General features: G+C 39.1%; 1 pseudogene; it reads left to right on the top strand.

Annotated features, from left to right (window-relative positions):
- Positions 1 to 9,749: 9,749 nt before the first annotated feature.
- LOC147617290 (uncharacterized) lies at positions 9,750 to 12,946 on the top strand (annotated as a pseudogene).
- The last annotated feature ends 616 nt before the right edge of the window (positions 12,947 to 13,562 follow it).

The raw sequence follows: 13,562 nt of genomic DNA, 5'->3' as shown, positions 1-13,562 counted from the left end.
AACTAGATGTTTAGTTGAAAGTAATCTTGGTAGAACTAAACTGAATGAATTTAGTTAGACTACATGAGGTCAGACAATAAACCTAATTATCCTTCTCTCGAACTGAATCAGACAAAAACTTCGTGACCAATTCCAGTTACTAAATCCAAAGAATAGACTACCGGAACTAATCTAGTTTTTCGCTGACCAATTTCACCAAAATAGATAAAATGACGGGTAGATTATCCTCATGAGAGATCAAGGATTCTCTCATTATTGAAACTGTGAATCATCACATCACATTCACATCCATTCACATCTCATCACACCCATTCACATCTCATCACATCTCATCACACCCATTCACATCTCATCACATCCATTCACATCTCATCACATCTCATCACACCCATTCATATCTCATCACTCCCATTCACATCCATTTACATCACATCACATTCATTCATCCACATCACATCACATTCATTCCATCCACATTACATCACATCCACATCTATCCACATCACATCACATTTATTCCATCCACATTACATTACATCACATCCATTCACATCTCATCACATTCATCCACATTCATCCATTCATTCACATTCATCCACATCCATCCATTCATTCACATTCACATCTATCACATCACATCTCATCCATTCACATCTCATCACATTCATTCACATATTATCACATCTCATTCACATCTCATCACATTCATTCACATATTATCACATCTCATTCACATCTCATCACACCCATTCGCATATTATCACATCTCATTTATATCTTATCACATTCACATCCACATCCATTTAAATCACATCACATCTCATCACATCCACTCACATCTCATCACATCACATTCACATCTTATCACATGACATTCACATCTCATCTCATCACATTGCATCCATTTACATCCCATCACATCCATTTACATTCATTCAGATCCACATCACATCTCATCACATCCATCTACATCTATTTAGATCCACATCATATCTTATCACATCCACTTTTAGTATAGTTTCTCTACTTTTGATACTGATAGGAATTTTCTAAGTTTCTGCCAATTGCTTGACCTAGTTAAAGGTACTTTTTCTCGATCCCATTAAATCTAAGTATCAGAGTGTTGTTGAAGTTTTAAAAAGGAAAAATAAACTTTATCAGAATTGAATAGTAAAAACTTAGAAAGAGCATTTATGTATTGTATTTTCATTCCTTAAGCTTCATTAATAATGAGAACTAATTCTAAACTTATATTTACTCATTGGATCCTCGATCCTCCCAGCAGGGATTCCAGATTTCCTTTTTTGAATAAGAATTATCCAAATTTTCTCGATGGATATTTTCACATTCTTTCTCAAATTTCTCAATTAAGATTTATTCAATATTCTTCTTTTTGAATAAAAGATTCATGGGATTTGCAAAAATCAACTCTACCCATATTTCTCAATAATACTCAAAATTTCACTTTTGATAAATACTCATAATTTGAATTATGCCAGAATTCCTCTTTTAACATTTAATTGTTTGGATCTTAAATATGGGAATTCCTCTTTTTGCCTAAAAATAAATTTACCAAAAATTTCTCTTTTCTCCTAATTAAATATTTATGCATAAATACTAAAAAATTATTTCCCATGAATATGATGAAAATCATTCTTTTTGCATAGGATGTCTAATCCTAGAATATGGTAGGAAGTCCTCTTTTAGCGTTATGCATAAAAATAAGATATGTATTATTTTCCAAAAAAATTTGCCATAGCTTCGCTGCTATTACTGATAATTCTCAAATTTTCCTAAAAGAATGAAAGCTTGTAATGAAAATATGATAGTAGTTCTTCTTTTATTCTTAAAATCAAACTCTGTATTCAAATCATAATTTTAACCATAATTATAAACATAACTATGATTATCCCATTAGATTAAGCTAATTTCAACATTTCTCTTTTCCCAATTTGTTAGGATAATCCATTTCTCATCATTTAGAATGAATTAAAGTAGTTTTTAACTACTCATAAACAATCTAAAAGAAATAACCATTATTTTAATAGCACAAAATCATGAAAATATCATTTTCTTAATCTCTAGCTCATCAAGCCTAGAGTTTAGCTTTGAAATAAGAGATTATCTTTGAGAAACATTATTTTGTTAAAGAATTAGCCATAGAGATGACTATTCTTTTTGAGAGAGAGATTTACTTAAAGAAAGCATTATAAATAGGCATAAAGATTAACGTTCTCTTAATTAAACATTAAGACTCTTAGGGAAAGATTGATTTGAATTAAAACAATCATTTTGAAAGCTTCTCAAAGCTTGAGAGGGATTTAGAAGAAGAAAGTCATTGAGATAATTTGAAAAAACCATATAAATCAATTTTACCTCCAAGTTTGGCTTGATTCTTTAGCAGTGAAGCCCCCGACCATTCAATTGGTCCACCAAGAGGAGAAGAGAAACTTCAAGAGTTGTTGGAGAGAGAGAGAAGCTCCAAGCTCCCAAGAAAGGAAAATTTAAGGGATAATAGAAATATGATTATTTTAAGATAATACTGGCATGGTATAGCTCCAATATGAAAATACAAAGGAATGAGGGTCTATTTATAGGTGAGGAAAGCCACTAACAAAGTCCAACTGGGTTCTAGAACTTTCCAAGTTCAGTTTGACTACAAGATTTGGACCAGTTTGGCTCCCTTTTTGATTTAGTTAGATCCCTTTTTGATTTAGTTAGATCCAGGAGAGAGGAGAGAGAAAAATATCACACTTTTTTGAATTAAAAAATCCTTCCACACATGTGCAAAAGGTGCCTACCTCAAAGGTCACCCTTTCCTTACCAAGGTATCAAAAATGTATCATTTCTCTAAAATATCTCATTTTTTTAGTAGCATCTCTTAATTTTTAACTAATAAACCTTGTACTTAGTGAACTCTTCATCTTATGTGAGCATTTACTCATTTTTGGGTATTTTTTTTATTCTTTGGATTTATCTCATCCCAACACTTGGATTAATCCAATTGGCCCATTGGAACCTTAATTTGGACCATAATTTAAAAATTTCTGACAATGTAGACCCTTAGGCTAAGGTCCCTTATACCATTTTCAATTAATTCCCAATGCACATTGAAAAGTTCATTTTGAACTTTTGTTTCAAGGGAATCCATTTTAGACACTAGGAGAATTTTTGTATCCAAAGATATCTCAATTTTGAATTATGTCTCTCTAGACATTTTTTCTCTCTAGGCCAAAACAGGGTAAAACAAGATCTTTTTCCATTTCTGAGAGGAGGAATAATTACAAGAACAGAAGGGGAGGTTCTTACATCTTTACACCTCAAAATATGGAGGGAGGAATCTTACATTAGTGATGCTCAGCTAGGCCTAATGAATCCCTTGGCAAGGTAGTCAGCAAGCTGATGCTCTACCTCACTAGCTTCACTAGAGTTAAGCCTATATGAAGGCTTGTAGACTGGTTTTGCATTCTTGAGAACTTCAATGGCATGCTGAACATTGAGATGAGGGGGTAAACCAGACGGCAAGTCGCTTGGAAACACATCATGAAATTCATACAAAAGACTTTGCAAGGAATTAGAAACTTGTTAAGTGAGCTTAGGAAAAATTTGAGTTTGCTCATTATTATGCATAGCACTAACATGTTGTTTACATATGATAGAATTGAGTTTGCTCATTATTATGCATAGCACTAACATGTTGTTTACATATGATAGAATTGAAAGATTTAATACTCAAACTAGGATTAAAATCACCACCACTAGAATCATCATCATGAGACAAAATTGAAGGAGACATGTAACACAAAAAGAGATTTTCTACATGTACAAGGCAGTCCACTTCAGCAGAACAAATGAGTGGAGATGGGGGCTCATCGCGCTCACCTTACAAATGAACTTGTTTACCATTGATCTCAAAATCAAAATTATTATCTAGATACTTGTTTACCATTGATCTCAAAATCAAAATTATTATCTAGATAACTAAAAGAAAGAGATGGTCCTAAATGAAACAACCATTCACGAGCCAAAATAACAATAATGCTAGTAATATGCATAACCTGAAAATCTAAGCGCATTTCATGTCCCTGAATAGTGAGTGATACCTGCTTAACCATTGTGTCCTATGCATGCTTATCATGCCCATTAGCAAGAGATACCATGTATTTATGATCACTAGGGATTTGTGGCAATTTTAATTTTTTAACCAAATGATAATTTAGAAAGTTATGTGTAGCCCCATCGTCAATCATGACATGAAATCTTTGTTCGTTGATGTGTCCATGCATCCGAACCAAATCATAAGGCCCGAAAGAGGGTACCCACATCGTAGAGGTTATATAACACTTATGTGTGGCATTGATATGAAATACTTGAGCTTCCAAAAATTTTGAGAAGCTTCAAGTAGCAAGACTTGCACCGTGTGCCCTGCCTTACTACCGCTCTTATCGATATCTTTGCCACCCACAGTTCTTTGGATAATTTTGTTTATCTCGTGATCAGCAAACCATATAAATAAAACATATTTTTTTAAAAAGCTCGCTCAAAATCTTATCGAGACAAGGGACCCCTTGGCCCCTTAGCCTTCTTAACCACGTCACTACCTTGTTTGGCCCCCTTCCAATTGTTCCCCTTAGAACTATAGAAAGTGGATGCTCCAACAACCCAAGGTGTCTTGGCTGTGCGTTTCTTCTCAATATTATCATCGAAGATCTATGCACTTTTTATGGGCTCTTCTAAAGTTTTAGGATATTGAGTTTTAACCTTAGTCTTATATTCATTATTTAGACCACACAGAAAACCTCGTACTTTTTGAAAATCATCCAAACCTTTGAGCTTGAGAATTATCTCACGATGCTTAGAAATATATTGAGTCAACATAAGACCTTCCATCATATAGTTGTCCCAAGCATCCCAGTTGGGATCCTTCTTGTTTTTAGGTAAGAATTCTTTTCAAAAAAGTGTCTTAAAAGAAACCCTTGTTGTAGGTCGATTGCTCTGCCGAGGCGCATCCACCACTTATAGGCCTTGCCCCCAAGCATAAGACTTGCCTCGAGCGTGTGAACAACAGCAGAGGAACGCTGCAAAAGATGCAAGTCTTTCCACTTTTATAAAAAAGTGTCACTGCATCTTTATTACGCTTCTTCTCTTTCTCACGGAACACATGAGGCTTCATGCTCTTGGCTACCACTTCCTGATTCCCGGGTGTTTCGATATCTTGAGTTCACTCCCCAGGAGTAGATTCCCCTGGAGTATCAACTGGGACACTCTGAAACCCTGAATTAGCGACCAACTACTTAAGAGTCTTTTGCATGGTCTGTAAACTTTGAGAAAAGAACAAGTAAGTTTTGTTCAATACGTTGTGTGTAGTGTTCTAAGAAAGTATGTGGATGTAAATCCACAAATCCGTAATCACCCACATCCAAGTCAGCCATATTGGTATCCAAAGATGGATGACCACCATGCTGCTGACCCCCCTCGAGGTGCTCGGAATCTTTTGAGGTCATGGTAACAAATCAAATTCGCATGCAAGATGAAGATTAGTGCCTGACCAAAACCACGCTCATCTTGCTCTCGTCGGCTGTATATTGTCTGGTGACCTTGTTGTTGACACCACTCTCGTTCCCTTGTTGTTGACACCACTCTCGTCCCCTTGTTTTGCTGTGTAGAGAAATAGAGAGAAAAAGCCTCCTCGAAAGTGAGATAGAAAGCCTCTTCTCTACGAGTAGTGAATTGCTTGTCCCTTCCCATGCAGACACAAGAGAAAGAGAGAGAGACTATCGATCGCCCCTTCTCTTGTCAGGGAGAGAGAGAAAAGATTGGCGATTGTATGTTCTCCTCTCTACTCATCCTTGCTGTTGACATCGTTATAGTTAGATGTATGTTCTCTTAGGCAACGATGCAAGCAGCTGTGGTTGGCTTTCACTACAAGAGAATCATTGTTTTTTGACGCTTAGTTTCCACGATTGCTCACGTCATATGTGCGTTGAAATAGGCGTCGAGATATGCGTGGAAAAATGCGTCGAAATATGCGTGGAAAAAGTCGTCGGAATAAGCGTCGAAATAATAGTCGAAATTTTTCTTTTTAAAAAAACTGAATTTATATATAATATTTGCTAGTTCTTATCCTGGGGTGTGTTTTAGCCTTCTGTTTCTACCTCTTTGCAAGCATATGTGTCTATGAGAGAGAGAGAGAGAGAGAGAGAGAGAGAGAGAGAGAGAGAGAGAGAGAGAGAGAGAGAGAGAGAGCGAAACCTCTATTTTTATCTACCAAAAAGAGGGGTTTTGTTTTGTAGGTCGTCTATGCATAGAGCTTAATGCACATGCATAGAGCTCTAATCATAGAGCTTAATCTATGCATTAAGCTCTATTCGTATAGCTTAATGCATAGATTAAGCTCTATGCATGCATTCATAATGCATAGAGATATATGCATAGATCAAGCTCTATGCATTATTTCAGCTCTATCTATGCATACATTAAGCTCTATGCATAGAGCTTAATCTATACGTGCATTAAGCTCTATGCATGCATGCTCAATGCATAGTGCCGGGATATGGTTTAGTTTAGGATAGCATGGCTTGCATAGTGCTTTATGCAAAAGCCTCATGCATAATGCTTTATGCATAAGCTTTTGTATGTATGCATTACTAATCCTTTCTTCACCCTTTTGTTGGTTTTGTAGGTCCTCTAATCCTCTCTTTCAACATCACAAAAAAGAGGTAAGTGCTTTTCTATCTTTCATCTATTATTATTGCACCCTTGGGTACTCGGGATTTGTTTTGTAGATTTGCGCATAAGCATTATGCATAATGCTCATTCATGCTTTATGCATAAGCCCCATGCATAAGCTTTATGCATAATGAATGTTGAGGGATAATTCGTGTATGCTCTTATTAAAGTGTTCATGTGGGCTTTGTTATGTGAGTGTAGAAACATGTCTCGCACTCCAGATGAGACACCGGCTTACTCTCCATCCTTCTCTCCATATGCCATGTCGCCTGACCAGTTCATGGGTTTTTTAGCACAAGCCATGCCCGAGCAAAGAGCGATGGCACAACAATATTTTGGGAGGGGGGCAGGTACTTCGGCCGCACCATCGACCACTACTAATCCTAGTTCACTTGTAGAAACCCCACAAAGAGCCGCTAGAGCCCCTTTCTCATGTCGCTCGTCCACTCACAGAGCACAACGCTCGAGTAGTGGAGGTGGAGGCGGTTGTTGTCCAAGTGGGGGCACGTGTGTGTCTACGCCCCCACGTGAGCGTCCTTTCCCATCTAGCGCCAGAAGCACTCCACGCTTGCAATCATCGTCGTGTGACATTTTAACACAGTCCACACCCGCTAATGGAGAAAATTTTACACAATTGCATGGCAATGTGGTTTTGGATAATGTCGAGCAAGAGATGAAGAGCCACATCTGCGAGCTTTATCACATTGTCTTTGCAAATGACTTTATGACTTTATGGCCAAAGTTGGATAAAGACAAGAAAGATAGTCATAAATCAAATCAAGGATGAGTACAAGCCGGCTGGCGGTAGTGATGTTGTCCCCATAAGGTGGATAAAGGACCACATGGTGGACGTCATGAAACATTGGCGGGGAGATGTGACTAGGAGAGTGAAGCAGGGGGTGAGAAGCCTTGTTACATGAGCACTGAGGATTGGAATGAGGAGAGGCAAAAGCATGCTCGAAATCTCCAACGCTACAAGCAACAAGAGGATGCGGCCAAAGCCCGAATGGAGAGCCTTGTCATGTTAGATCGTTGTTTTGGTATACAAAAAAAAGCAACTTGTATGGTTTTTGCAGGGATCAATGCCTGATCCTGAGTGAGGGCTCCGCATAGAGTGGCCTTGCCCATGTCTTTCCCCTTGTACATACACATTTTGGCAAGCTCACATTTTTGTTTGAGCTTGTATAGATTGTATGCAAATTTGTCTTATCTCGTCAGAGCTCGATATGTAAATTTCAATTTTGGCTTATCTCGTCAGAGCTTGATATGTAAATTTCACATCTTGCAATATATTTTGGCCATTGTTTGCACTTGTGTGAATTGTGTACCTACTTTGTAATGTCGAAAACGTTATGGCACTCTCTCTAACTTTTTCAACAAATTCGCTTCGTTCTTCACATCAGAGTACAGTTGCCTTTGTTGGTACTCTATAAATTTGGCATAATGGTGCATCCAGCTACAAGACTCAAGCTGGATGCGCCATTATGCCAAAAAAAAATTAATACCTGCACGCGTCGAAATAAGCCTCGAAAGTTTTCTGCATACGTCAAAAATAGCGTTGAAAGTTTTCTTGCATCCGTCAAAAACAGCGTCGAAAGTTTCCTGCATTCATCGAAAACAACGTCTAAATGACAGTCAAAATAAGTGTCAAAATACGCGTCAAAATTACAGTCAAAATAACTGTCGAAATAGTAGTCAAAATATCAGTCGAGATAGTTGTTGAAAACACCATTGAAAAATGCATGGTAAAATTACTTTTTTTGACTCTTGTTTTGATGCTTATTTCGGTGCTTATTTTGATGTTTCTATTTCGACGCTTTTTCGATGGGTATTTCGATGTTTAAGGGATTTAAAGCTTAGTTCTAAAGCGTCAAAAAAAGCGTGGATAATGGCCCTGCCTCTTGTAGTGTTTGTTATGTGGGGCTTGGTAGCCGTGTGTAGGCGACTGTGCAACAAGGGAAAATAGCCGTATGCTATGTGCCATTTTCTTTTTTTTTTTCCACCACGGCTATTGCATGATCCTTTGGCGGCTGTTGCATGCTTTTTTTTGTTGCCATGTTGTGACTGGCAACGTTCTACACACTTCTTGCTCATGTGGTGCTAGTTTGTGCTTGCCGTTTGTTGTGTTGATGGCACTGGCTGCGGGGTAGAAGCATGTTAACGTGCTACGCTTTTTATGCTAGTTCACATGTGTGAACAAGCATTCCTAGCTAGCATAAGTTTAGGCATGTAAGTCACTATATTAGTAATCATATTTAAAACTTCTGGCTGATACAAAAAGCTCAAATGAGCACTTCAAAAAAAAAAGAATAATCAATGAAAGTTGTGGTATATTGAATTACAAGCTAGTCTTTGAAGCCAGTACGGGCGTTACAACGGAGTGGTGGGGTGATGAAGTGCAAAGGCCAGAGCACCATGGAGCCCGCAAGCAAGGCGGCGCATTCGCGTTCTCCTATACCTAGAAAACGCAGAGCCGCATCGCCTTCTCCTATACACAGAAAACGTAGAGCCCCTTCTGCTTCTCCATCTCCCTGCAAAAGCGCAAAGCGATCTCAAGGTTTCCCAATGTCCCTCTCGGGTACTCTCTCTCTCTCTCTCTCTCTCTCTTGTGCGGGTTCTATGTGTTTTCTCTTCTACTTCGGCTTCAGTACCACAAGAAGCTCCATGCAATACAGTTAACATGTCCATGCAATATAGTTGAGCACATTTCCCTTTACAGTTGAGCACATTTCCCTTTGATGTGTGCAGGCCGATGGAAAGCTCCGAAGGTCGTGATCCCCATGTAGGAAAATTTCTGTACAACTTTGGTAGAGTTCAATGCTGCTTATGGCCTTTCCATGGAGGGTTTAGATCCCAAAATGGTTAGGTGGGAGCAGGTCACTGATGCTGAATGGTTCAGTGTGTTCAAACAAACAAAGGATCCCAGCCAATACCGCATCAAATGCAGCACCATCCACACCGAAATGTATGAGTCGATGATGAAACTGCACTACAATGTATACCAAAAGGCCCCAACCAACATGGAAATTTCCTCTGCATTTGCAAAGGGTTTCGTGAAAGAATTCAGTCCTGCCGTGATTACAAGCGGGACAGCCATTAGGTTCAATTGGGCCGAGTTTGCAGTGCAGTACTTGCAGGATATTCGAGAGAAGGGCTATTATGAGGGCCATGTTAACAAGTGGAGACTACGCAATCTTCAGCTTCCAGCTTCAAAAATTGAGGATGAGTCTGCTGACATCTGCGAGGAAAACATGGCATTGGCAGGAAAGAGAACTGCCAAATCTACCAAGGCCACACTTCAGCCTCATCAAGATAGTCGACAGGAGATGGAAGCTTCTTCATTTTGTGGGTTGGAGGAATGGCAGTGCATGAAGGCAGCTGTCCTTCAAATGAAAACACAGCTACATTATGAGAAACAGAATCTAAACAAAGTGCAAGAGGGCCTGGAACTTGCTAGGGTTTTGAATGCAAAAAATGCGAAGGTCACTCCTATTGTCACGGCCATGAGACAGAGGTTGCAAGCAGCTGAGATGGAGTTGCAGGCTCTATTGCAAAGCAATGATGTGGATGCCCGGCGCAAGATGGAGCTTGAAGTCAGAATAGAGACAACCAAAGACACCATAGAGGCTATGGGGTTTCCTCTTCGTGAAGATGACCCCATAGATAGTGACATAGACATAACCTGTAAACTGGTAAGTGTCCGTAAGTTTCATCTCTGCACTTTATGTTTGGTACATGTGCTCAGGTAACTCATGTACTTACCATGCTCTTTTTGTCTTGGTTTTGTAGGTTGAGGTGGAAATTGCAAAATCCAAGGTGCAGAACTCTGAAAGCCAACTTGAACTTCTGATGCACATGCAGTCCAAGCTGCAGGGCTCGTTTCTCCAAACTGCCCTAACTAATATAGCCCTTGCTAGTTTTATGAAGGATAGAGAGGTGCAAGATAGCATCGGAACAAACCTGTGTACTGGCTGTGGTCTGCCCCTTGAGGTTCAACCATTCCTTGCAATGGTCAAGCTCCCTTGTGAGCATAATTATCACCTTCTGTGCTTTGCTGCTACATGCTCCCTTGGGACCGTATGTAGGGCTCCCTTTTGTGCTTTGCTGCTACATGCTCCCTTGGGACCGTATGTAGGGCTCCCTTGGGACCGTATGTAGGGCTCCCTTCTGCAAAAAAAGCATACCTACCGCATGGTTGTGCAACCTTGCAACACAACGACATCTAACCACACCAGAGATTGGTAAGAAACCATACTTGAATGTATGCTTGCTTGCATACAGGACATACAGTCTACAAGCTTGATCATATTGGGAATAAAAGGTGTGCTAGTTAGCATAATGAATATGCTAATTAGCATGCCAGGTATGCTAGTTATCATACTAGATATGCTAGTTAGCATATACAGTATGATAGTTAGCATATTGCATATACTAATTAACATATCCAGTATACTAGTTAGCATACTAGATATGCTAGTAGGATGCTAACTAGCTATGCCGTATATGCTAGTTAGCATACCCTGAATGCTAACTAGCATCCTCGTTAGCATACTCTGTATGCTGACTAGCATCCTAGTAAGCATACCCTGTATTCTAACTAGCATAGCATATATGCTAGTTAGCATACCCAATACGCTAACAAGCATACCGGATATGCTAATTAGCATATCAAGTAGGCCTACTAGCATATCCAGTATGCTAACTAGCATACGGGATATGTTAACTAGGATGCTATAGCATACCAGATATGCTAAAAAGCGTATCCAGAATGCTAATAAACACAATGGATATGCTAGTTAGGATACTAGATACGCTAACTAGCATACAAGATACGCTAATTAGCGTAACCAGTATGCTAACTAGCACACTGGATATGCTAGTTGGATGAGTGGATGCTAATTAGCATATCCAATATGCTAGTAAGCATATTGGGTATGCTTATTAGCATACCGGAGTTAGCATATTGAATGCTAATTAGCATATCCAGTATGCTAGTTAGCATATTGGATTGCTATCTGAAATGCTAATTAGCATACAGGATATGCTAATTAGCATATCCTGTATGCTAACTAGCATATTGGTTATGCTAATTAGCCTACTGAATATGCTAGTTAACATACTTGATATGCTATAAAGCATGTTGGATTAGCTTAGAGGTTATAAGGTCTACTAGTTAGCATACTAGGTATGCTATAGTTAGCATATTGGATATGCTTATTAGCATACCGGATATGCTAGCTGGAATGATAGTTAGCATACAGGATATACTAATTAGCATATCCAGTATGCTGGATATGCTGGTTAGTATACTAGATATGCTAATTAGCATATCTTGTATGCTAACTAGCATACTGGATATGCTAATTAGCATACTTGATATGCTATTAAGCATGTTGGATATGCTAATTAGCATATACTGTGCTCTAGTAAGCACATAGAAGCTTTTGGGTACACTTGAATTGCTTAGAGATTATAAGGTTTACTAGTTAGCATACCTGGTATGCTTGTTAGCATACTTGATATTCTAGTTAGCATATATGATTATGCTAGCTAGCATACACGGGAATGCTAATTAGCATACTGGCCTAGCTGCACACATAGTTAGCATATGAAACATACTATGTAGCATACATGACATACTTATAAAGGGTGTAATCAAAGATTTTTTTGTTGCAGGCCTCTCAGAGCCCCTACATGATGTGGGCAGTGTGCATGATACCAAAGGTAAGGGAAAGGCTGCAACAACTGAGAACCCTTCGACTGAGAAGGGTGGTGAGCTAGATACAATGAATGAAGGAGTAGATGTGGGATCCCAGCAAATGCAAAGTGCAAGCATGAAAACAACAGAGGAAGGTGGTGAAGTGAGCAGTAAATCAGAAGAAGATGATTTTTTTGTCATGGTTCCTCATGCGCGTGCCATGCCTGCTCTGCAACTGACACAGTAAAAACTTCTCAGCAGACAATGGCTAGTGCCAGTGCATCAGGGGAAACATTGAAGACTAACAGCATAGAGGACCCACAGGAAGTTGGTGATAACAGCCCTCTCGAGGGTTTTTTGTGAAAGGCTAAGGCAAAGAGAAAAGTGGGCCCAGAAGAGGTACCTGAAGAAACTGCAAGCAACGGCTATGGTTTCCCAAAGAAGATGGAGGATAAAGCTGAAAGCACCAAAGGTGAAAAGAAAGCCACCCGCTCAAGAGCTTGCAAACAACTGTGTTAAGACCTTTCCTTTTTTGCCCAGATTCTGTACTGTAAGCAGGCAACTATCACTGTTCAGTTGTTTAGCCTTTACTTAGTGTTCCCATACCTATGCCCTTCACTCTTATGGCTATGCCATTTTGAAAACCTAATGCCTCTTGTGGCTGTCATGTAATTTTTTTTATTTTCCCGGTGAAAATGTCTGTGTAATATAATGTTGAGCAGCAGTCCATTATAATTTTCTGCCAATCTATGAACTTCTTCACTTTATATCGCTGTTTCTTTGCAGAGGAAGAGAAACTAGCATTAATTGCCTTGCCTGATGTAAATGCTGCCATGCAATGGTTGAAATTACGGAAATGGCGAATCCGCAAAGGAAGATAAGGAGACAAAAATTGGAGATTGAAAAGCAGCTCGAACGATATTCACAGCGTGCCCGTAGAATTTTTGAGCGCTTAAATTATGTTCACCCATCAGGGGAGGTTATATATGCTGAATGGTATCCTCTTCCAGACCCAATATGGGTGCCTAAGCGACTGTGTGATGAAAAAAGGGCTCTTTTACTAGATCTCAACGGTCTTTTGCTGAGGGTGGTAGAGACTCGCTTCGGCGAAAAGCCCCCTGCATATGCAGATGAA

Source organism: Cibotium barometz, chromosome 37 (genome assembly GCF_041138505.1).
Source record: "Cibotium barometz isolate CiBa-2024 chromosome 37, ASM4113850v1, whole genome shotgun sequence".
Taxonomy (NCBI): Eukaryota; Viridiplantae; Streptophyta; class Polypodiopsida; order Cyatheales; family Cibotiaceae; genus Cibotium; species Cibotium barometz.
Note: the sequence above shows the minus strand (reverse complement) of the source record. Positions and strands in the feature narration are given on the sequence as shown.